This window comes from Falco rusticolus, chromosome 2 (genome assembly GCF_015220075.1).
Source record: "Falco rusticolus isolate bFalRus1 chromosome 2, bFalRus1.pri, whole genome shotgun sequence".
Taxonomy (NCBI): Eukaryota; Metazoa; Chordata; class Aves; order Falconiformes; family Falconidae; genus Falco; species Falco rusticolus.
This window is the reverse complement of record NC_051188.1, coordinates 12,336,748-12,361,105: the sequence shown is the minus strand read 5'-3', so window position 1 is coordinate 12,361,105 and position 24,358 is coordinate 12,336,748. Positions and strand designations below refer to the sequence as shown.

The following is a 24,358-nucleotide window of genomic DNA, read 5'->3' as shown; positions in this document are numbered from 1 at the left end:
CCTCTCCATGTTAGGTCATTTCTAGTAATGTTTTTAGTTAAGACCAGACCCTTATTTTTCCATATTGCTCTTACTTCTGTTATATTCACTTTGCTCTTTTTTTCCCCTCTTATGCCCCTCAGGTCTGCACATGCATATTTGTGCTGAGGATGGCCAGCTTGTAGGCACTAAATAATGCAGTGGATGCTACTGGGACTGGCTCAGAAATTAATTCCACATCTAGGATCTGAACCAAGGCAAGTGAAGGTCACCTGAAAGTCTTTTACTGACCTCCGAAGAATGTTAGATACTTTGTGCATGTAAGAAAAAAGAAAACAACACGAAGAAGCAAATTTTGAGCCTTCCAGCTTTGGCCCTGGCCCACTAGTTAGTCACTGCGTGTTGCAGTGGCCAAAGCACCAGTATTGTGGTGAACATGGGACAAGCTGGAAAAAGGGATCACAAGAGCTGAGAGGGCAGGTGCAGGAGTAAAATAATGGACTCAACAACATATCAATATGATCCTGGTTGAAGACCCTTTACTTAAGTATCTGCAAACTTATATACAATTTTCATATCCGTACACGTGTCATGCCTTAATTCTATTGGTTACATACACTGTTCACACGCTTCTTGGCTACATATAATTGTTTAATTACTAAGCTACAAACACACCAAACTTCTCGCATATTTTTTTTCTCTCTTCCTTCTTATCTCTGTGAGTTTCATGTTCTCAGCCAGCCATCAAGACGTGGCATCACACATTCGCTCCGGCCTTGCTTCATATCCCATTTTTCTTCCAGGCGTTCATCCAACCTTATCTTACTTTCTTTCTTCTTTAGCCTTCAAGGTCCTTCACAGGCATCGTGGGCACTTGCCATAAAGCTCTCTACAATTCCCCCTTCTTTATTTTGAACAGAAACAACATACAGGTTAAACTGTTTTTGAACCATAGATCTTATACAATTCAACATACAGGGAATAATCATCAATATAACTACAATTACCAATAACAACATTCCCCCACGTATTGTAAGCTCCTGCAACCATCTGGTGATTCCCCATGACTTAAAAAGATTCTGCAACCAATCTCCCGATAGTTCATGCTGTAAATCCTTTGACATGTCCAATTTTTGTAACTGACAGTGAATTGACTTCGAATGGCCCGAAAGGTTCATACAACACATTCCTTACCACTGTTCACTATAGGCGACTCTCTGCTGTTCATGCTGTTTCCTTATCTTCTAGAGGTGAGATCACATTCCTCCCTTGTTTCTGTCTCATCCAGGTTTCTTCTCATACTTCCTCAAAGTTATTTAACTCTTTGCTGCAGGATCACAGCTGCACATAGTCAAAGCAAGGGCACAGCTGCATATTGTCAATGTCCGAACAACTCCGTTCTCTACAGGCAGGGGCTTTTTTACACGAAGTTATGAGGGCCCTGAGCTAGGGCTGATGGAGTGGCTGTGGTGGATAAGCCCAGCACTGAGAGCCAAAGTGTTCCCTGGGGCTTTCCCGTCAATGTGTCCCTTGCAGGCAGATTTCATCAGATGCAATTTAAAAGATATCAAGCTCTTTCCTAACTTAATTTGTCTGTATAAACAACTACTGCAGTTGACAAAGGGCTGTTCCAGGATCATGAAAAGGATGGGAACTAGTACTCAGAGCTGGAAACAGGAGGGCAGACTTGAGACATCAGTGTTTTTTACAGGTGAGCTGTGTGGGGCACCCTTTAAGCCTTTGGCAGCACCTTGAATTCCCGTCACCTACTGCAGGACTGGGGAAGTCAGGCTGGGTGCAGAGGGTCGGCTGATGACGTTCCACTCATTACGTGGATGAAGGACTTCAGCTCTGCAGCCTCCTTTCCATAGACAGGAGTTTGGGACTCATTACTACGCATCCTAAGTTACTGTGCTACTTATGTCTATTAAAACCCGTACCAGTCACCTCCACTTTACCAGCTTGCGTAACCTCCTTACTGAAGCAGGGTCACCAAGGCTCAGGGCAGAAAGTGGCTACTGAATGTTCTCCACTGCAGTGTGGGTCCTGATTTCTCCTGTCTATACCAAGACAAGACTCTGACCAACACCAAGACTTGGGTTATCTTCTTGCCCTGGACCCATGGCTGCAGAGTGGCTACCAATGGTGGCCTCAAGTGTCTATGTTCATTGAGCTAAAGCTTCAGGGGCTGATCTGTCCAGAGACTGAACCACTTTCTCATGGTCTACAGAGCATCAGGGCATCAGGACCTTGCCATGGAACAACCCAGAAACTATGAGGTGTCCCCAGACCATGCTGATGGCAGTACTAGGGAAGGCATGACTACATGCAGGGGGTCATCTATGGTATCAGCAGCGAGACTTGCACCTAGGCTAACGGGGGAACCCAAAGGTCAGGATCAGACAAAAGTAAACACTGATATACTGACATACTGTAAGGCTTAGACTCATCCTATATCAGCCACAATTATAGGATTTTCCAGTGAAGCTTCAGATGTCAAACGGGTTGATTTACCCTTTGGAAAGTTCCACACCTCCCAGCTCACTACAAAGGGCGTCCGGCATATCTGTGGTCCTAACTTAAACACCACTGCTCTGCACATAACTTAGGTGAGCTGAATAATGTCCAAGAGCTGTTCATGAAACTGCACAAACACGCACTGAACTCCTGGGAGGAAAATGTTTGTTCGTTCCTTGATCTCTCCCTTATCTGGTGCACTGCAAATGCTAAAACAGGCCAAGGAATTTTGCTCAAGAATTGTGGTGCATCAGGAATGGAGATCAGCTTTGTGCACCAAGCATGGGCTCTTGATGCAGTGGCATTTTGAAACAGGTGGCAAAAGGAGAGTATGAACCACAAAGGAAGGTACAGTTTGCTTTTGAAAGAAAGCCTGAGCCTTTTTTTTATTTTTAAATACAAAATCAGTTTTGAAGTTGCCTAAGCATCTTTTCTCTTTTTCTTACCTCATTCTTACATGACAGACAAATGTAGAGGGTAGGCAGGAGAACTGCAGCACCCTCTAAATACTTTGTGAGCCCATGTGTGTCCCTCACCACCCTCTATGCTTCAGCACTACAGCAGAAGCAACCAGATGTCTAGCAGAGTAGCTTGTAGCAAAGTGCTGTCTGCTGCACATATTCAATAAAAGCAGTCATTTGAATATCCTATTCCTCTAGCTTTTTCTAATAAGATTTACATGCAAAGACCTGCTTTTTTTTGCAAACAGTTAAGCAGAAACATAAATAAGAAGGACGTCTCATAACTGCTGTTATAAAAGTACTGTTTCTCAAAATTTCCATCTCACTTGTTGGGTACTTCCCCTTTAAACGATGGATTTGCAGTAATCACCGGGACGTCCTGTGCAATGCCTTTAGCTAAAGAGCATCTCTGCTGGCAATTGACTTTTCTGCTGCTGTGGGAGATCTCACAGCACAACCTAAGTAAGAGTACAGTCAAATCAAATGGTTTCTGGAGTGTGCCACGTAGAAAGACAGATGCAAAAGTTCAGTTCTCAGCTGTGCCCATGACCTGCACCATGAGCTGGGCCAAGTCACTTCATCTTCCTGCACCTCTGTTTCCACTCCAACCTTTGCACCTGTATCTCACGACTTGTGAGCTAGGCAGATGAGTTTCATGGTGTTTGTCCAAGACACACTAAACCAGAGCTGTCAGCCTGATTTGTGCCTCTTGGCGCTGCCGATGTTACCAGTTCTGGGGATTTACTGCAGGTCTCATGTTTGGAGGCTCTCACGAAGTCTCCGATCCTGGGATGATGCGTTGAATTAATTTTCATTTAAAAGGAAAGGAAATTTTTAGGCAAGCTTGAAAAGGCAAGCACTAGAAGTTCATACTTGAGAACGGAAATAATGCAGAGGTGAGGTGGTGTTATTTTGGGTGTGCAATCGTTATTTTTACACGTGGTGTTAGCAGCGTGGCAGTAACACAGAAAGAATCTAAATGATGTACCCACAACAGTAAAATTAGTAGAGAGTTAAATGCTCCTGTTGTAAAGGCACTAGACAAGCAAACATCTAATTACCGTGTTTTAGCAGTACGGAAACCCAGTTAATTTACCAGGATTGCATGCGTTTGCATATTCTGTTTACAAAGGAAGATGCTGCCATTCAAAGCCTGCAGAGTTGTCGGTGAGGGTTTTTTAACGTTGATCAGGCCAGCCCCACACTCCTCTGCACTCTGCTGCACACGATGCCAGCGGCCAGGCACTCCTGCCCCTCCTTCAAACCGCGCTGCCAAGCCAAAATCTGCCTGCTCCCCAGGCGCTGTGCACGGCAGCCCTCCAGGAAGAAAGAAAAGGGGGCTGGCAAGGAGGAAACATGGACTTTCTGATTTTGTTGTTGATTCCATGGCTGGCTTGCATGGGCCTGCTAGCCCACCTCTAAACGGGGATAATGAGTCATTATCCTGCCAATACATGTGTATCTTTATTCAGTTCTCCTCCCAGCGTGTTGGTTTGCCAGCAGGTGATGCAGATGGCCCAGGTCGGGTGACAGGCAGCAACCGCCAAGCAGCTGGGGTGAGCACTGGGTGCCCGGGGGAGAGTGTACGCACGCCACGCCAGCTAGGTGACAGCACCCAAAAGCCACCTTACCCATGGGCCATTTGGGGAGGTGCTGGGGAGGGGATCACCACACCAGGGAGATGGGCACAGTGCGGTGCACTGGAAAGAGATGGAAAGCCCAGGGGCAGGGCTCCAGTCAGCAGCAGATGCCTCCCGTTGTATTCATTTGCATGAATAAATACAAAAGTGGGTTTATTGCGTCGCCTTTCCCCAGGTGGGAAGCAAAATGCCTTGCCCCACAGTCCACCCCAGGAGCCTGCAAGCAAAGTCCAGGCTGCAGCCAAACTTGTGAACCAAGAGAGAGGAAATAAGACCCTCCTCCAATCTTCACCCATCTGCATAGGATTGCCCTGTAGAATGCAGGGGGAAAAAGCTTGCTGTTACCTCACAAATAATTTGATAAATTCAGTTTTGAGGTAAGAAAGCCAAATTGCTCACTTCAGTAACTGTATGCTCAGATTCTCCTACCTCGGTAGTTTATGAGTTTCCTGCCTTATCTGATGCTGGGGGGATGCACAGAGCAGCTCCCCCGTGGCAGCTGCCCCTGTGCTGTGCTCCACCAAGAGTACCTGCCTCAGCCCCGGCACTGCCTGTATCTTGGCATCAGATCTCACTGGGCTGGTGTGTCTCATACAAACCATTACATGCAATAACACGCAAAGCACTGCTTGAACCTTAGCACAAAGAAGCAAAAACCAAAACAATAAATGCATTTTCCACAAGGGCAGAGACATCAGCCTTTGAATAGGAATTGCTGTGATCGGCTTATGACTCAGCTGGCTGCTCGCAGAGCACTTCAGCACATGCTCAACTTGGGGGTGGGCAGCTGAGGCTCTGCTGGCTTTGCTGAATGCAAAGCAAAATGCACACAGATGTCTAGTACAAGGGTGTGGGATACGGTCGAGGTCTGTAACACTGGTAGAGCAGAGGGGTGTGTTACCCACATACCCTCCCTCCGAGTGATGGGGTCCTCCCCATTGCATGGCAGCCACTCAGGAGGAGCTGGGTGTGAAATGGCAGCTGAAGGGCAGTCCGTGCTGCGCACAGGGCTCAGCATGGCATGGGGTTGCAACGTGCAGGCTTGCGTGATGCGTTCACCACCCGGGTCAAGCCCTGCTTGTTGGGAGTGGGAGGAGGGAACCAGCCCAGGCGCCAAATGTCTGTGACTCTGCTTAGATCATACTTATAATGTTTTTCTGCATACGGATCTACGTACATAGAAAGAAAGCATTCATCTCAGCTGGAAGGACTGGCAGTCTTTGGAGTCACCCTGTCCACTGATATCCAGCCACCTTACTTTTTGCCCATTCTTTGATTTCTGCCCTCCTCCCCCCAGCCAGCACTGTTCCCAGGGCATCGTCTTCATGAAACAGCCCTTTGTTCATAGGTGCCCGAAGCCAACGTGCCTCTTTGACTGGCTGCTTCGTTTCACACCGACACCCTTAACTGCTGGTTTCATCTTCCTGGTAGCAATTGTCTCAGATGAAGTTTCAGTATCGCTGTTTCTCATCTGCGGCTTGAGAGTCCCATTTTCACCAGCCAGAAGCCAAAACCCTTGCACTTTCCTGACCTCTGCAATTACCAGCAGGGCTTTTGCTCCATGTTGCTGCAGCCTCTGGCCATGGGGAAATTTTGGAAGAGGGGCCATATGGATAAGCACAGGAGACCTAGAAATGGAGCAGAGTTTTTGTAAAATGTCTGGCTTTTCCTGCAGTTTCATTCACATTCACTGCTGTGACCTCGCTTGCTGTGAAGTACAGTTTTGATTGCGGTGTCATTGAATACTGCCTGTGGTGGCAGAGAGCCTCGCCTCCACCTCTGGGGAGTCTACTTGTTTTCTACTTTTTTGCTTCTTAATCTAAGAGAAAAGCCACTAGCCACTCTATACTGCAAGTCTCCCATCACTCTTCATGGGCAAGAGGTGGAACAGAAGTGCAAAGGAAAGCATCACACATAATTATGCAGGTTTTTCCCACCCCCAACGCATATTTATGTGATAGCTTGTGCAGCCTCTTGGTGCTGCTCAGGATGTTCTGCTAGATGCATGCCACTTTTGGTTTTCATTATACCATGAACATCCGTCTAACTTCAGCCAGCAGCTTTTAATAGCCCTTCAGCAAACCCCACACATTCGCCAGTGCCTTCAGCAGTGTAAGGAGCCCTCAGCATGCATTTCTACCATTCTCTTAAAAGATGAAGAGCAAAACCATCTTCATACTTCTGCAACAGATTGAGTGGAAAAATGGCAAGCCTGCCACACGCCCGTAATGCTGTTGCACCAAGCAGGTCCGTTTTTTATTTCAGCTTTCTATTTGAGCTGCAGCACACAGGAGTCTGCGCTGGAAATCCCTGTCACACCACTGCTGCGCCGTGGGGGTGTTCAGGTCCCAATGTGAACTTTGCAGATCAGTAAAGCACCCAAATGCTGGTGTCTGGGTTGCAGCACCCATGGGAAGCCTGGCACCACAATAGATTACCTCAACCTGGAATTTACAGCATTTGGGTGAGATGTTTAAGATAACTCAGAGGCCCAGGACATGGCTGCCTTCCTACGGGCTCTCCTCAGGCAGCTCTGTCCTCCCAGGGAAGGCTGCCTGATGGAACAGCAGCACCGTGCAATGGGCTGGGGGCCCATGGTGCTGCTCAACAGCTCTGCTCAGGGGCTGGAAGACGGATAGACATTCAAGCCCAGCATTGGAGAAGCTAACTGCTCTGCTCATGGACCAGCTCCAGCACATGACTGCCTCCGGGTCAGTAAAAGCTCTAGGAAACACAAGCTGGAGGTCTGGGTACCATGCCCAGCACAGGCTATTGCCATGCCTTGGTGTACTCAAGACAGAAGGATTCTCCTCTTTTGATGGCATACCAGCTTCAGGGATGGGTTGCAACTGTGGTACTGGGGGTAGGGGAGGAAATCTGCTGCTCAGCTTTTCTCCTGCACTAAACAGTGGCAGCTAGTTAGATGGTTAATGGCCCACCAGGCCTTGTAGCTCTCCTTGGAAACCCTGCCTGGCTAATCACTTTAGCATGACCTGCAGGAAAGTGTTGATAGCAGAAGAAAATAAGATCACACCAAAACTATCGCACTGTGTTTCTTGGTGAGAAGAATAAAATTTATTTCATCCATCACTCAAATAACTTCAGATACACTGTGCATGAGCTGTTGAGTCTCACCCATTGATGCCATTATCAACAGTTCAGCAGCCACATCAGCTTTGTCTTCAGTTTGGGTGTTTTCCTGTTTTACTTCCTCTGCAGCTTATCAAGTATAGACACTGGTCTTTGATAACTCCATAGACAACTGCTCTTTCTGGACTTTTATTTTCACCATTCAACACCTTAAGTGAGTGGATCTCCATGTACCTGAGAAAGCCTTGAGAGGGAGTATCAGGAGGCAGATGAGGTCTGATTCTCCAGTGCCTCATGCTGTCCTTTGTAACTTCGTAAAGCTTAAAGACCTCCAAAGCAATTCCAGGTGTGGGAAAGGAGAATCAGTTCCATACAATTGCAGATCCTGGCTGCTTGTCATGATGAAGCTGGATGACAGCGAGCATCATGTCTCTGGAGAATAACTCACACACAAAAGAAGACACAAGAAGTCTGTGGCAGCTCCAGCAAACAGCAGTCAGCTGTCCCAGCCCCTAGTGCCTTGTTTTAAGGGTGAGCTCGGCACACAGATGCACTGGAGACAGGGCTTGGGTCCCAGGTGGCTTGGGAAGATGACAGTCCTTTTAGCACTAAGGAGTTTCATTGCTGCCACAATGCCCACCCAGGACAAGTGCCCCCCCCCCAGAAGCTAGCCAGCACCTCTTCTTGTTTCTGAACATTCTCTCACATCCATCATGCTGGTGGGCAAAATAAGAACATGCTGCAGACAGGACACGCCTTGATTGTTTTTATTTTTTCATGAGACACCAAATATTTTGTCCAGTATTTTCAGATTAAATGTCAGCTTCTCTGCTTTGGGACAGATAGCTACAGGCCTGCAAACCTGAAGACATGATTTGTTCACTTGTGTCCCTCTCTCTTGGTGTCATCGTTTAACCCCTGGCGACTAAGCACCAGGACACCCTAACCAGGACACCCACCCATAGCCGAACAGGTTGGCGATGCTTTAACAACAGCTGCATGTGGCGGCTCAGAACACAACCAACAAAATTACCTGGCACAGTCACAATTGTTCACCACACTGACAAACAGTTACCAGACACTTTCTTCTGCGCGTCCCCGAGCTTAGTCATATTACAGACATCACTTATAACCACATCCTTCTGTTGCAGTATGACTTGTTGTCACTTCTTATGACATGTTTTCTGATTAATGGATGCATGCCATGTTTCATCATGGGGAGAAGTTGCTGTGGTGGTTGGAGGATCCCTGGTCTGCATGGAGGATGCTTTGCCCAACCAGCTGCAGGAGTTTGCTCAAGGCACCAAGACCCTTTTGCCTTTAATCAAGCGCTGCCCTCATCCCACAGCGGGCTTCTTAGCACCCTTCTCCAGTGCTTTCGGTTTTACACGTTGCCTTGCACGGTAGCACATCATTGTTAAGTTTACTCAAAGGGATCTAACAATCCTGCCAGGGAAGTAAGGGGAGAAATTAACTTCTCATAAACTTACCAGGAAGAGACAAATTCTCTGCCTACCAACAGGAACGTCCTTGAATAGCCCCTGTGTAAACACAGATTACATATTGCAGAACGACATCGAGCTTGGTTACTGCCAGCATCCCTCCTGAAATTCAATAGACATTGATATTTTATATCCAGCCTTTGAGGTTAGCATGCTTCAGCACAAATATACATTTATTAATATCGCAATACCCGGGTCTTATTGAGGTCTCTTTCACTCACAGATATACTTTTTCCCCAGACTGTCAGCTTGAATAGTTTAAGCCAAGAGTAAATGTCTTTCAGTAGAATAAGTAATATACTTAAGGGTCACATTCAGCATTATTTTCCTTACTTCCCTCACCAAGTGAGATTCATAGAGAGGGCTACATTCTGACTCAGCAGTGCATTAGTGTTAATGATATGTGACTCCAGGGATTACAGCTGAGTGGCTCGACATGTATCGACAAAACAGGGAGCGGGAATTTTGGCCCAGCATTCTCAGAATAGGAAGGAGTACTAGAACTGGAGTTATGCCAGGAAGAATTTGGCCCATCCTGTTTCTGAGTGAAGGCGCCAAATAATACAAGAAAGTAAGCTGATCTGTAGTCTGTTTATAAAAAAAGAAAAAATAAAAAAAAAAAATTAAAAAAAGTGATTTCCAGTGATTTGATGAATCCAGCTAGAGGAAGGTTAAGTTTCAAGAGCAATACAACATGACTAAAAGATGTTATTTCTCCCTGTAAAGGACATTTTCATAGAAACAAGGACGAATACAATTCTTAAGACATGACCTTGCAGTAGAAATACAATCCTTTTATGTTTTCCATCTCAGATCACGCTCCTGTGCTGTACAAAGACATCGTTCTGCCTATAAAACAGTCATTTCTCTGCTTCTGCTGTCCCAGCATTCTCCTGAACGTTCATCAATATGAATGCTTCAGTGGCGATAGTAAATAGTCAGGTCTGTGTGCCTGAGGTTCAGTTATACCAGATGGATCTGGCAGTTAGCAGAGCAAGGTGCAATGACCCCTGTTATTATTCATTTATTCGCCCAAACAGGAGTTAGGTCCTGCCATTTCCAGCTCGGGGGCTCCAGCACTGAAGCTGTAACTGCCAGGGCTTCCCCAGCAGAGCAAGGTGCATTGCTTACACACCTTTTTTCCCTTATAGGCTGACCCTCCCTTTCCCCTCTCTCAACATTATAAATAGAGTTCATGCCTACTGCAACGGTGGGCTGAAATAAGTCAGAGGGTCTTGAAAGGAAAATATACATGCAGGAGTCATGCACTTCCAGCCGGCGGCAGACCAACAGGCAGGCTAGAGGAGACAGGAGCAGAAAGGAGCTGGCTGATGTTGGTTCAGGAAAGCTGCTGCTCCTTTTCTCTTGCTCTGCAGTGGCAGATGGCTGGACCCATCCTACTTACTGTATTTTGGTTTATCACAGCGGGCACCGCCTGGCTGTGCAGGAAGGAGGGAGGCAGGAGATCCAAGGTTAGAGGGTTGTGTGGTTCGGCACAGGCATATTGGTACTGCAGATTCGGCAGCCTGCTCCCCTGCACGGGTGCTTCTTTAAGGCTGAACCTCAAAATTTGGGACCTCTCCTGTCCAAGGATCTCCCCAGCATCCAGACAGTGATCAATGAAAGAAGAAACATGCCATCCAAGCAAGCCTTCAGCACCTAGCTGATCTTGCTGGGTAAGATCCCATGTGCTAACTGCCTTCACTCACACGTCTAATCGCTTCTAAGTGTGGCACCTTCTGCAAAAATCCCGCTTGCACTGACACTCTGTTTTTTCAGGGTGTAACTGTCAGAAAAATAATAAAATGGGAAAAACATTTTAAAACCAAAATAACGCCAAAGTCCATAACAGATGTAAATCTTTCAGCACTTCAGCTCTTCTTTGTCTAGAAACAAAGAATACAACTCTGCTATAATTCAGCCTGATCTTCCAATATACTTATCTCATATCTTGGGGGCTTCAATGGGAAATAGACCTAAATTATATGCCATATCTCAAAAGCTGCTGAGTTTTGTATTTGTTTTCTGTATTTGTATTTTATATTTGAAAATAATGAAAGTCATAACGTTGCCAGTGAATACAGGAAGCTAATTTCACTGATCAGCTCCATGCCTTAATGTGCATCACGCCGTACCATGTGTTTCATTTGCAAAATATGAACAGACAAGTTCTGCTGCTTGAGAAATTTTAGGGTTTTTCAGCCAGACAAAGACATTGTGTGCTTTCGCACTGCCTGGGCACAGATCTAAGCAAACGCAGTGGAAGGAAACAAGCAGCAAAACCCCTGGTTTCCAGTTCACCTCCCCAGCCCAGCAGGCACCTGAGCCAGACCGCCTCCTGCTTGACCTCTTTTGGCTCCTTGGCTTTTTGAATTCTGACCTTATGATACCCGGCTGCAAAAGGAGGGCCTGAGGTGTTTTCACCCAGCTTGACCTAACAGCATCGTGGTTAGGTTGTACTCTCCAGGGATGTGCGATGTAGCTGGGAGCTGAGGCAGGAGCTCCTGTTTCCCAGCCAAAGGCCAGCAGCATTTCTCTCTCTTCTTGCGGAAATCCTGTCACCTGGACCCAGGCCTACAGAGGGGCCACTGGGGACCCTATACCTCACAGGGATGTCATAACTGCAGTTTTGATGCAGGGACCCTTGAATAGGAGAGGGTTGAAACTTTGGTTGCATCCTTCCCAGTGCTGCGGACGGCATCTCACGTTGTGGTTGTGCAGCCAGTGCCGAGACCCAGGCTTGCCCCTGCTCCGCATGTACCATCCCAGGCATCCATGTCTGCCCCATCAACTCCACCCCCAGTCCTGGGGGAGGGAGGCATTTCTGTCACCACAGATACTCCTGCTGCTGTCATTAAATCTGCTCAGTAGGACTGTCTTCAATATTAATATGAATGCATTGCAAGGGAATACTTCTTATTCTCCTTTTTCAGGGATTAAAACCAGACTACCTTTGTCCTGCCTTTCAGACTTTTTTTCAATTAATGCATTTCCCCGATGTATCACTCCCAAAAATTGTACAAGCCAAAATACTTCCAAAGTAAACTCGAAGCACAACCTATTTTTTTCCAGATGATCCCTATTTACAGGCTTGCAGCATCGGCCAGTGTGGTCTCAGAGGGACGAACTGAAGTAAACAACATGTTGAAATATATTTAGCGAATTATCATGCAAACCACAGTCAAGAACATAAAGAGAGAAAGCAGAAGAGGTTTCTTGCTTGGGAAGTGATTTAATGCTTTTTAGAGTTATTCAACTGTCAAAGAAATTAGGTATTAAAAAGGCCTATTAGGTCAGCAAGCTCAGCTCTCCCGGGCCAGGCCGTAATAGTTTCTTACGATAAACACAATTTTGAGTGCTTTATCTAGTCAGGGTTTAAACACTGCAAATGAAAAGGCGTGTACCCCCACCCTCGAGGAAGAATTCCACAAACTATCACATCTCCCTGTCTCACACAATTATCTGAACACTCATTTTGCAAATTAGGATGTGTAATCGTAAGGATGGGAAATCATTTAGTAGTGTCACAGCGCACGTAACATTACTAAGGGCACAAACTGTATCTGCTGCCCCTCCTTCCCCTAACAACATAATATAAATCTTGTGCAAATGACACTAAAACAGTGCAACAAATATTATGGTTACGAGGGCAGGAATTATCACTCATTTAATATAATGGCAATGATGGGCTGGATTTTTGGCCTGCAGAAACCACATCCATTTTCCTATCTACCCATGTTCAGTATGGTTTTACTGAGTGATTCACAGACCCATGAAATGTAAGGCATGTGACATGTGTCAATCAACTCATCTAACCACGTGCATAACGCTTTATTGTGGCAGTCAAATGGGGAGAGTGGGTAAAGCTCCAGAGCTGGGTGCTCATGCCCTCTTCTCCTGCTCCTGGGCAAAATTTGAGGATCTTTTAATTTCATGAAGGATTTCTAGTCTTGCAGCAATCCAGTCAAGAGATGCTGTGTTGCAGCTACCCTCACCCTTCCACTCTCTCCAAGCTGCTGGAGGTCTATGAATCAGAAACATATTCACGGTGTAACGAGTTCGATTTTACAGCACTTGATCTTGTCAATCCAACCTTTTCAGGAAGCATCAGGCTGTTGCATTAATGTATGAACAACAAAAGCACTGCACACTTGTACAGTAGGTGCACATCTTGGGGAAGCATCGTGCAGACTTACTGAGTGCTCCCGTAGCACCTGCACAACACACTGCAGCTAGGCTGACTTTTCTGGGGGACACAGTAGTGTCAATGCTTTACATTCGATCTACAGAGCATCTTCTTATTGCTCTTGCAATAAGAAGATGCTTATTGCTCTGTGCTCTCTCACAGATTGCTTATACAGTGGATGGTTGTGGGTGTGATGCTTTCTGGAAGGCAGTGGAGATGCATTGTGTCCATCTCTCAACCTTCTCTTCGAGAAATTCCAGGCAAGAAGTATTGCAGTCCTAGCAGAAGTTCAAAGCTGAAACTTTGAAAAAGCTATACTGCTGAAACAGTGCAGCGCTGTTAAACCACAGTGTAAGGGCTCGTTCTGGGGGATGAAAGCAGCTCAATGTTTGGATGAGCTATGTCTCTTAGCTGATCCATTTGAACCATGTTAGCTTAAAGGCTGCATAAGGTGTTAGGAGAACTCTGACCTTCTAGCAAAGGCTGTCACATCTCATCCACTCCTATGGCAAGGGCAGCAGTCCACGCCTGGCTGCAACGTGCCAGCCAAAACTGCATCTGATGATTCCAAGAGGCAGAGAAAACCCCACTTCCTTTGAAAGTTTGTTCCTGCCTTGTGTTTCTTCATACTGTTTGCTTTTTAAACTTTGCAAAAGCTACGATTGTTGATGATAGAAATCTGTTTAAAGTAGTAACCACTTGTGCAACTCTATCTCAGCAGGTCAGCAGTCTCTCCAAGAGGATGTGACGGTCTCAAGCCTGTAAGCTCTGTACCATCAAGAAAAAAATTATCCACCTTTCCCATAAACAGCAATAACTTGCAGCCTTTCTAGGTGACCTCAGCAGAGAGGACTGGTTGGGTTTATAGAACTGACAACTTTCTTAACATCTCCAGGCAGGTCAAGACACCAGGCTGCTTGTAAGTTGATTACCTCTTAATTTCAGGATTCTGCTTTCCGTTACAACTCAGTAACTGGGCAAAAACTGGCAGAAATCCACAGCAGCAGCTGGCAAGTTAGGTACAGTTGCATCATAAAAACTGCCAGACAATTGTGAAGGGAGCACTGAATATTTTTTGTAATACTTCTTTTGAGAAGTAGGTTTACCAGAACTTTCAAGAATGTGGGTATCTTCACCAAGAAGCCAGCTTGTACAAAAAGAGGCTTTTACTCTGCAGAACTTATGCACATGGATAACTCAAAATGGAACAGGCCAAGAGCTTAAGATCAGACACACATGCCCAAAGTCTTTGCAGGCAGCAGGACTCTGCACATGATGTAAGCTGAGCACATACATGGCATTTTACAGGATCAGTGCCACAGGGTTCCCAACAGTTCATTTCCAAACACTGCATCTAGACAGAGTTCAAGTGTTCTGAAAATTCTAATATTGTCTCTGGTCTGTATGCTAATTATCTAATACTGATCCTGGATCTGCATCTGGCCCTGAGAGGTTCACTTCTGATCTCTATTGGACACTAAACCTCTTTATTAAAAAAAAAAAAAAATCCAAGCAAAACCTGAACTTTAGACAAGAGATTTTTTGTTGGGAGCGGAAAAGGATTTTAGGCAACTTCCATTTGCTGTATTGTTTCCAAAAACAATGAAATACTCTCAAAGTTTATGCTTCTCTTGACATTTCTCAGATACTAAAGTACTGAAAGGCAGGACTGGGAGACACAAAGGTACTTAAGTGCTCATGGTTTAAGTGAGGGTTAGTCAACTAAATTCTTCAAGCATCTGGGCATAAATGTCCCACCCCTTTTCACAAGAAGCTTGGGGCAGAACAGAGACTAGATATCAAATTTCTCAAATTTTAAACTGCCTTACAAGTCAGCCTAACTTTCACACTTGGCTAATGGAAAATTTTCCCTGTTTTCATGGGCTTTGCTAAAGGTTTGAAGTTGAACTCAAGGTGGAAATAAATTCAGTGCAGAGGAACAGAATCCAACCACATTTCTGAAGATGTCCAGTCATGTGTACTTGCCACTGTGGGAATAAAATTAATGAACGGATGCTATTATTGAAATCTGAGTATTTGCCTATGTTTCAATGTTGAGAGTAACTCAGTTGAAATCATTCTCTTATTTGTGTTTCAAACTTGCCTGCTACCATCCTTGCCAATGGGTTTGTGTTTTGAACTACTCACTGTGACAGCAAATGACTCAAAGTGATCTTACTTGAGCTAGTCAACTCTCCGTTGCTTGTGGCTATAGTAACTGCAAACCTCTTCTGCTTCTTTTAAAACATCATTTCAGATAACATTATCATGGAGTTCAGCAAGAAATAAAAAGCCATTTACATCATTCATGTTGTTTACTTTCATTTTAGCATTACATTCAGATTAGATTATGACAACTGATCTGTTTAGCTCCTCTTCATCACTTTTTGTAATAGCACCGTGCTTCAGCACATGGGGTTCAGACACAGCACAGCAAGTACCTGCACTCAAGCAAACTGTTTTCCTCATGTTGGGATACCATCTCTACTACACTGCTTGGGGAAAAAAAAAATCCTCTTCCATTTATTCCTCTCCAAGAATTTTGTATGGTTGGCTGTAACTGTAACATTTGGATGCATTCCACACTGAACTGACTGGCAATAGCAGAGTCCACAAAGCATCTGTCTGCTGAAGGCAGCTCTGCCTGAGGGAAAGATCCCTTTGGAAATGAATGGAAGGCAAAGGACAGAGGAGGATGTTTCTGTGGATGGGGTCTTCCTTATGGTCACAAAGGCTGATCTAAGAAACTTTTCAGTAGTTCTCAAAGAGTCAGATCTAGTTCAATTAGTCTCCTTTAAGAGGTGTAAATTACTAATTGCATTGTGACCTTTTTAGCCAGCCTGTTCGCTAAATTACACAATGTTTTGCAAAAATATAAAGTATTCCTAAGCAAAGCAGATCACAGCTCTCGGGCAGCAGCTTTACAACTGTTTTGCCAGAAGAAACCTGGAAAACAATGTATGTAAGCCCCAAATCTTCTTAGAAATTTCATAGGGCTGTAGCATTCCATTTCCATCAGAGAATCAATCCTTCTGTACCTTTTGAGATAGGAATTATATAATGCTCGACATTATTAATAAACAAACTTTTACTGATGCCAGTGGGACTACTCATGTTAAAGCTCATACACACACATTTAAAATCTAAAGCTAAAGAGCACACAAACAAGGAAAACTGCAGTGATGCTATGATGTAAAGCAGAGGTTATACCCCAGCTATCCCAGGCTGCAGATTATAGATTCGTCTCTGTTCTAATTACACACTCCATCTCCGTGCATTAGCATGGAGCCTAGAAAACCTGACTCATCATTTCTAACAATCCCAACGACCCCGAGGCAAACACACACACGCTCGCATGCGTGCTCCAAACATTCCCAACTTACCCTAAACAAATACCTAATCCTATTCTGCCTGGCAGCAGAGCAGTCCTGTCCCTACATGTGCAAACTGACGCCTCGGAGCGGGCGCTTCTGCAGAGCAGCGCGCCCTTCACACAGACAGTCCCCTGCCCCGGATGCCTTCGGCGGGTAGCAGCGAGCACCCTCACTACCATTAACGGATCCGCGTCTGCGGGGGGGCGATACCCCAGGAGGGCGGCCTGGGCCTGGGCCTGCGCCGGGGCCTGGGGCTGGGCCGGAGCCTGGGCTTAGGGCTCGGCCTGGGCCTGGCGGCCTGGGAGGCTGAGGCCCGCACCTCATCACACCGGTGACCCCTCGCCCTGCCCGGCTCTGCGCCCCCAAACGTGGGCCCCTCGGGGTCCGTCCTGGGGGGCAGCGGCCCCGAGCAGGGCCGGCGGACCGGCCGGGGTGGGCTGGGGGAGCCAAGCCCCCCGTGCGCCGGCCGCCCGCTGGCCCTGCCAGCCGCTCCCTCGGCCCCCGCCGGCCGCTTGCCCCTCCCGCTCCGGGGCGGGGCTGCCCGCGCCTCGTTTGCATAGCGCCCGCCGCCCCACCCTATTGGCCAGAAGAAGGCACGCGCCAGAGCGCCGGCCCCGCCTCTCTCCCCAACACTGCCCAGAGACGCGGCCGGCCCCGCCCCTCCGCGGCGGTGACCACGCCCTTTTCCCCGCCCCGCTCGGAGGCTGCCTGGAGATGGAGACGGAGAGGGGCTCTGCCTATTGGTCGGCGGCGGGCGGCCCCGCTTGGCCGAGCGCAGCGGCGGCGGGCGGGGCGGCTCGCGCGGATTGGCGGAGCGCGCAGGGTGTGCGCAGTGGGCAGCGGCCCGGAGCGGGGTGCTGGGGCCGCGGCTGGAGGATGGGGGTTGGCCGGCGCGCGGGCTGCTGAGCGGCGAGGAGCCACTCTGCGCCTCCCCCCTTCCCCGCCCGCCAGCGCCGCGCTCCCCGCCAGCATGAACCGGCTCGGCCCCGGCCCCGTGGCAGTCGCCACCGCCGCCCCGCCGCCGGCCAGTACCGGGTGTGCGGCAATTGCCGGAAGGTGCCGAGACAGGTACACGGGGGGGGCCCGCTGTGAGGCGGGGGGAGCCGAGGGGTCGCGGGAGGCGTGAGTAGAGACCTCAGGAGGGACTGGGGGAGCGGGGCGATGGGGCGGCGGTTTGGGGGGGCCAGCAGGCGTGAGGAGAAGCGGGCCATAGGGCAGCAGTGGGCGGGGGGATGGAGGTGGGGCGGGGGGGGCGGTTTTGGGGGGGCTGCCTGGAGCTGAGTGCCGGCGGGGAGCTGGGTGGCAGCGGAGGGGCCGGGGCGGGGAAGTGCGGCCCAGGTGTGCCAGGGGGTGCGCAGGGGTGCCAGGTCCCGTACCCCATCGCCGGCGTCTCTGGGACAGTTGTCACTCGCCCCTGCCCTAGGCTGCACCCGCACCCCCCACCCCCCCGAGGGTCCCGGGTGCTCCTGGCCTCCCCGATGGCACGGGGGGGATGGGGTGGCTCGGGGGCCCAGCCGCGCTTGGAAAGTTTACCCACCTATTTCACTGACAGAATTCATCACCGCGATCTCCGTCAGGTCTTTGCGCGGGGGCATCGAAATCCGAGCTTTAAAAACACCAAAAAACCACCAGAGAAGCCCCTGCCCCACCACCCCCCGCCGCGCCAAGCCCCCTCCCCGCGGCTCTGCGGCGCGGCCCCCGTGGCTGCGGGTCTCGGCCAGCTCCTCCCGACATCTGCCGGGCGGGGGGCTCCGGCGGCGGTGCTGCCTGTTTGTCCAGCGCAAATGAATTAAATTGCTGAGCTGTGCAAACGCGCCGAGCCCCGCGCCCGCAGACGAACGCGAGGCCGTTTTTGGTTTTATTTTAATTCAGTCTCTGCCGATACGTTTCACACCAGGTGCTCCGTGCGAATGCTAAGAAGCCTGTAAGTCAATCAGCTCAATATTTTGCGCTCTTTGTCCAAAAACTGTTTTCTTCCTCTGTGGGTCAGGCCAAGTGCCAATCAAAGTTGTTTTTCAAGCCTCTCTTCCCTGCAGTAGGACTGCTTTTTTCTTGTCTTTTTTTTTTTTTTTTTGTTTTTTAGGGTTGGGTTTTGGAAAGGAGGTGTGTATTTAGGGGAGGGGGGAGGAGAAACGTTAAAAATCGGTCAGAGAGAAGCAGATCTGAAAAACTCTGTTCTCGAATATTTTAATGGAACAAAATCTTACTAAATGTGCATGCTTGGTATGTGCAGCTATTTTTCCATAAACTCTTGGATCATATTACAGTTGATACTTGGTGCTCACTCTTAGCTCAGCTTGGGAGAATGTAATGGATCAGAGAAGCTCGCATCAGCAAGGTCTGATTTTTAACTATTTCGTTGCAGGATCGAATCCCTTCTTGGCTTTAACTTGCTGCTGTTACTGCTTTAAGAAAAACAAGTACTTAAAAGAGAGAAGTTCTGCGGGGTTAAAGCTTGAAACAGCTTCAGACTTGACATATGTCTAAAGACATACAAATTAACCGTGCCAAATATGTCTGTGGAGAAAGCAGGGAGGGAGCTTGCTTTGTTCTGCCAAATAATCAAAATGTTTTGTTGACAATAACGTGGTGCTTGGCAGCATTTGTAGATCTAAAACTAAATTTAAATAACTGAATTTTTTGAAGCCATCCGTCTCTTCCTGCTGGGTAGGACTTTTTTTTGTATACCTCTTTAATATCGGGGTGGGGGGGTGGGGGGAGCAGGCAGTTCCTAGATGTTACTTTTCTGGTAACAGGAAACTAACTTGCTGGTTTAGATTTATTTTTTATTTATTTTTATTATTTTTTACAGGAATTTAGGGAGGGTGATGATAAAACACAGCTATCTGTTTGGGTCTGTTGTGGAAGGCAGCTTAGCACTGTCCTGCTTTGTTTGTGCTCATTTCAGCTGCTTTCCTTGTAAAGTTGGGGAAAGAAAAAAAGAAACACTGAGAGCCTATGAAAAAGGTTCTGTGCTTGCAGTTGTAGTAGGACATCACTGCATCTCTGTTTAGGCTGGAGAATAAACATAGAATTACAAAGCCTCTGACTACATCTGTAATTATTTAAAAGCTGTATAATAAAAATCACTGTAGTTTTAACCTTTTGCACTTCATTGGCAAGCATGCAAGTAGAAGACAGGAGAAAAAAAAAAAAAAGGATTGGTGGAAGTGAGATGCAAATTTGACCTGAGTCTCAGAGTAATAATCTTCAGATAAGTTGCTGCCTCTATCTGTCCTTTTGATGGTGTTGGGGATTTTTTTAACATCCATGTGATAATATACTGGAAAAATGATTGGCCTTAAACATGGTTGAATCTCTCTGCCCTCCTCAGTCTTAAGTCTTTATGTGAAGTATTTGAACGCTTGCAGCTGAGGTAGTGCTGTTGTCAAAGTTGTAAGGGGCAAAGGCAAGCTTTTCCTCAGTGCCATATAAGGGAATTGTAAATAGTCTGGCAAGTTTTGGATTCTCATGGGTGAAGGTAAGTTTCTTTTCAATCGGGGAAACAGGAAAAGCTAGATGCAGTGCTTTAGGTTTCAGCTAATTTCAAATTAATCAAAGTTATGAGTTATATTGCAGAAAGTTCTGTTAGGGTAACGCTTGAAACTTGCTGAGGATCCATTGGGTTAAATTCGCCTATGGAGGAGGTTTGTGCAATTATTAAAAAGAGCAATTCACGGTTGTTTAGTGTTGTGACAGGGACACTTGTGAATAACCAGATCTACTTGCAGAACAATTGCTGGCTAATCAGAAGGCGTAGACAAGTCATAGATATTACAGCTACATCTTATTGGATTTAGGAAAAAAAAAAAAAGACAACCATAGTAGGTGATGCTGGCTTGGATTCGGTGAGCAGCTTGTTGAACAGACAGCTGAGGCTAATGCTTTGACGCAGCTTAAAATAAATGGAAAAATGAGCAAGAAGAGATGATAGTTCTGGTTCGTGGGATTGATGGCAAGCATTGTAACAAAACTGGTATAAGCAGGTAGAGTGCTTAAAAGGGTACATGAGTGCTGTAGCCAAGTCTTTTCCTAGAGGTGACTGAGAGTTGCTGCCATTGCAATAATGAGGACAGCCTCCAGCTCTTGTGTTTGGAAATGCAGCATCTGGGGCAGTCTCTGAGCAGGGGAGCTCCAGGGTGTAAAGCTGGAGGGGGTCTGGAGCCTGATGAAACGCAAGGTTCTGCCCCTCACAAAATCATAGCCCAGTAAACAAAGAAATGTATAGGAAGGGCTTAGTATTTCTTTGGACAAATAACTGCTTCAGAAGGCATTTAGCAATAGGCAAAAAGTCTTCAGGGATGGAAAAATCCTGATATGTCAGGAAATGTAGAAGAGGGAGAGTTTGCCAACTGTTCCGGCTTAGTTGCAATTGCACAGCATGTGAAGTAAAAGTTCTTTTACATGTACATGCAAGTCAGTATGATAGAAAAGAAAATTAGTATAAACATGGTTCCAGGATTAAGTATTGTTTTGTTGGATTTCGTGAGGGAGATAAAAGGGCAACGGCAAAATGGGGTGATAGTGGAGTGTGGTTTATAAGTATCCACGGAGGTTGGCAAGATGGAATTGAACCCGGCTTAGCTGACCTCTTGGCTTGAGCCAGTCTCTGTGCTAGAGTCCTAGATAAAAGTGTATGAAATCCAGGATCTGTTTCTGTTTTGCATAGACCTACCCAGTGGAGGGGGATCCTGTGTGAGGGAAGGGCCGTCATATGACAAACATAATGTCAGTACTCCTCATTCGTCCATGCCAGTCTCCTTTAGCCGAGTCCTAACACAATGCAAGTTATTAAAGCAAATTTTGATGGAAAAGCATACAGGATATATGAGAAAATACATATGACTGATACCACCAAAAGTAGGTCACACTAAGCGAAAGTAGTATCTTCTGTTAAGACATCAGCATAGAGTGTCCTGTTTGGAAAGCTTTGGATGACTAGTGCTAGAGCTTCATAAACATCGAAGTAACATCAAAGGTGAACTGCTTGCTAGCACTAGCAGTCACTCAAAGTAAAACTTGGGATTGCTAACACAAAATGTTCTAAATACCAGAAAGTTTAAGTGGTTTGAAAAGTATTTGGGCAAGATTGGAACAGAAAAGAATCAAACAAGATCTTAATAGGAATAGCAGCACTTTACGGTATAATTTCTGTATACTTTCCTGACTGTTTACTTGTCTGCTATTGCCCCTGCCAGTGGCAGGTACTGGGCAATAGGGGCCTTTGATCTGACACTTTTGTCAATTTTCTCTTCCTGTTAATGATAGAGGAGTGATTGGAACTGATGGGAGTGGGGATGGAGTGGGTCATGCTGAAGAGAAGTCGCTGTGCTGAGGGGAGACTACCAGTGGGTTTTCTATCACTTGAAACTAACTTGGTTTAAACACTGTCCCAAATCGCAATGAGAGCGTGACTGTTTCTAAAAGACATACACAACGGCAGAAGTGGTAAATGTTGGTCCTGGGAAAGAGTGGAACATTTCATAGAAAGCTGGGAGACCTTGAATGCTGGTGTAGTTATAAATAGGGTCAAACCAGTGGTATGAAATGTAAGAGTTACAGGCTTGGCTCTTTGTTACTCATAACTTTTAATAAAGAGCAGCTCCTTGGAAGGAGCAGGGAGAAGGATGTTTGTGTGTGTGTGAGGACCAGCAGTTTGCTGTCAGCCTGCAGGACAGTGTTGTTGGAGGGAGGGATGCCGAGAGGATGGACCCTGATTAAACCAGGTGCAAAGGTGAGCTGGCTGGGTGCTGGGAGAAATGGAGTACTGATTTTGCAGAAGGAGACTAAAAGATTTTGCTTTTTTAATCCAGCAGAAACAAGGCTGAGATGGGTTGTGATCCGTGTCTATAAATACATCCAATGGTAACAGCCAGTGAGGAGAAATTCTTCAAGAGGAATGGATGTAAAATGGGTCATAAATACAGTTAGGCTGGAAAATCGAAGTGGTCCAGAGGTGTAAGGTTCTAGAATAGTTTATTCTAGGTTTGGTGCTGTCAAAAAAAGCACAAAGTTTTAAGATTAAAAAAAAGTGTAAATGTCGTTAAATGGTGTGGTGCTTACATAGCACTAGCCTAAGCTCAGGGAGTTGAGGTCATATCCAAATAAGAAAAAAAAAAAAAAAAAAAAAAAAAAAGATGTTCATTCACTTTATTGTTCTGTGTGGGTGAGTAAGAAAGTAGCCCAAAAGTAACCAAAAAATAGTCTAATGTCAGGTCCTCATAAGCCCATGTAAGCTAAAATATGTGTCACCGTGAGTCATGAAGGGGCATGGAAATGCTAATACCTGTTCTGTAGAATCAAGAGGCCTTCCAAGGACATCTCAAACTGTTTTGGAGAAAGTCAGCCTGGTTCAGTCTATTCTGAACACAGGCAAATCGAAAGTTGCTGTGCCTTTGCTTGAAAACACCCCGGGTTTTCCACAGTGCAGCATCATTTTGTTGTTGTTGAGTTGCGTAGTGTAGTTGGCTTTGGAAATCTGATCAACAACTTGGCTGTGATAGAGGGTCTGATTTTGTAAAATCAAATTATGTCTTCGTAGTTTGACCACTCTTAATAAGTCTCCTCACACTGTAGTTGTCTTAATTTTACAGCTGCCTAGATGGCTTAAGTTCTGATGTGCCTCTCCTAAGGAGTTCTCAAAGTGATTTGAAAAGTCTGTCATGAAAACCCAATTCTGTATTGGTTCTAATTTTAGCAACTTTCTGTTGTGTAAAACATGGTGTCTGCCTTTGGTGTTTGTGCCTTCCGTCCCCTGGAGCACTGCTGTGGTGAAACCAGCTCGAGTCACTCCTGCTCTAATACTGCGTGAACAGCTAGGGGGAGAGGATGGGTCTTTGAGGGTCCAAAATATAAAGCTGTAAGCCCAGAGCAACAAACCTGGCTATTTAGTGCAGTTAAGACGGTCAGCAACAGGGCCCTCATGCTCAACATTCTTACTTTTTCTGGAAAGATTATTTAAAAAGAAACAATTTGGAGAACAGGATTCTTTTGCTGTAAAATAAATGCACTGCAGATCCAGAGATGACCGTGGTTTCGCTCCTTCCCATCCTTGCAAATGTTGCAGTAATTTTTATCTTTTCAGTCTGACCCTTTTAAATAATTGTTCTCCCACCCACCTGTGTAATTACTGGCTTCATTGCCCAGAATTGGAGAGTGTTTTTTGCACATGTATGCTGATCTTGAGGGTTCCTGGATTCTTCCAGTTTTGCCTTAAAAGCTCTTGTTAAAAATTTTTCCTTGTACCTTGTAGTCTTATGTGCTGAAAATGAGAAGGCAGAACTATTAAATTTTCATTAGACCTGTAATGAGAGTGACGTGGGTGAAATGAACCTCTGGTGAAGGACGCTGTTTTGCAATGAAAAGCTGTAAGAGTTGGCCTCGTAGGAACCACGCTCATTTAGAATAGCCACTTTTATTTAAGAAAACAAAAGCAAAAAGATGGTCATCCCTGAATTACAGGGAGGGAGTGGAGGCAAGAAAGGAAGGAAAGTGGGAAAGAGGATTTTCTTCAAAAGAAACTTTGAGGTTTAGTGTTGGGAGTGGGTTAGCCAAGCGTGGAGGTTGTCCTCTGTTAAGATTTACTGCTGCTGGTGGGAATGGTGCGTTA

The 24,358-nt window shown here is 46.4% G+C and overlaps 1 protein-coding gene across 2 annotated transcripts in view; it reads left to right on the top strand.

The window, feature by feature from the left end:
* Positions 1-17,568: 17,568 nt before the first annotated feature.
* SESN3 (sestrin 3) overlaps positions 17,569-24,358 on the top strand; it is a 44,825-nt gene continuing 38,035 nt past the window's right edge. The window contains exon 1 of one of the 2 annotated variants that reach the window (XM_037376096.1): positions 17,569-17,817. The gene's annotated coding sequence lies outside the window, so the exon portion shown is untranslated. The remainder of the gene's footprint in view (positions 17,818-24,358) is intronic. The other variant, XM_037376098.1, reaches the window with a different exon arrangement.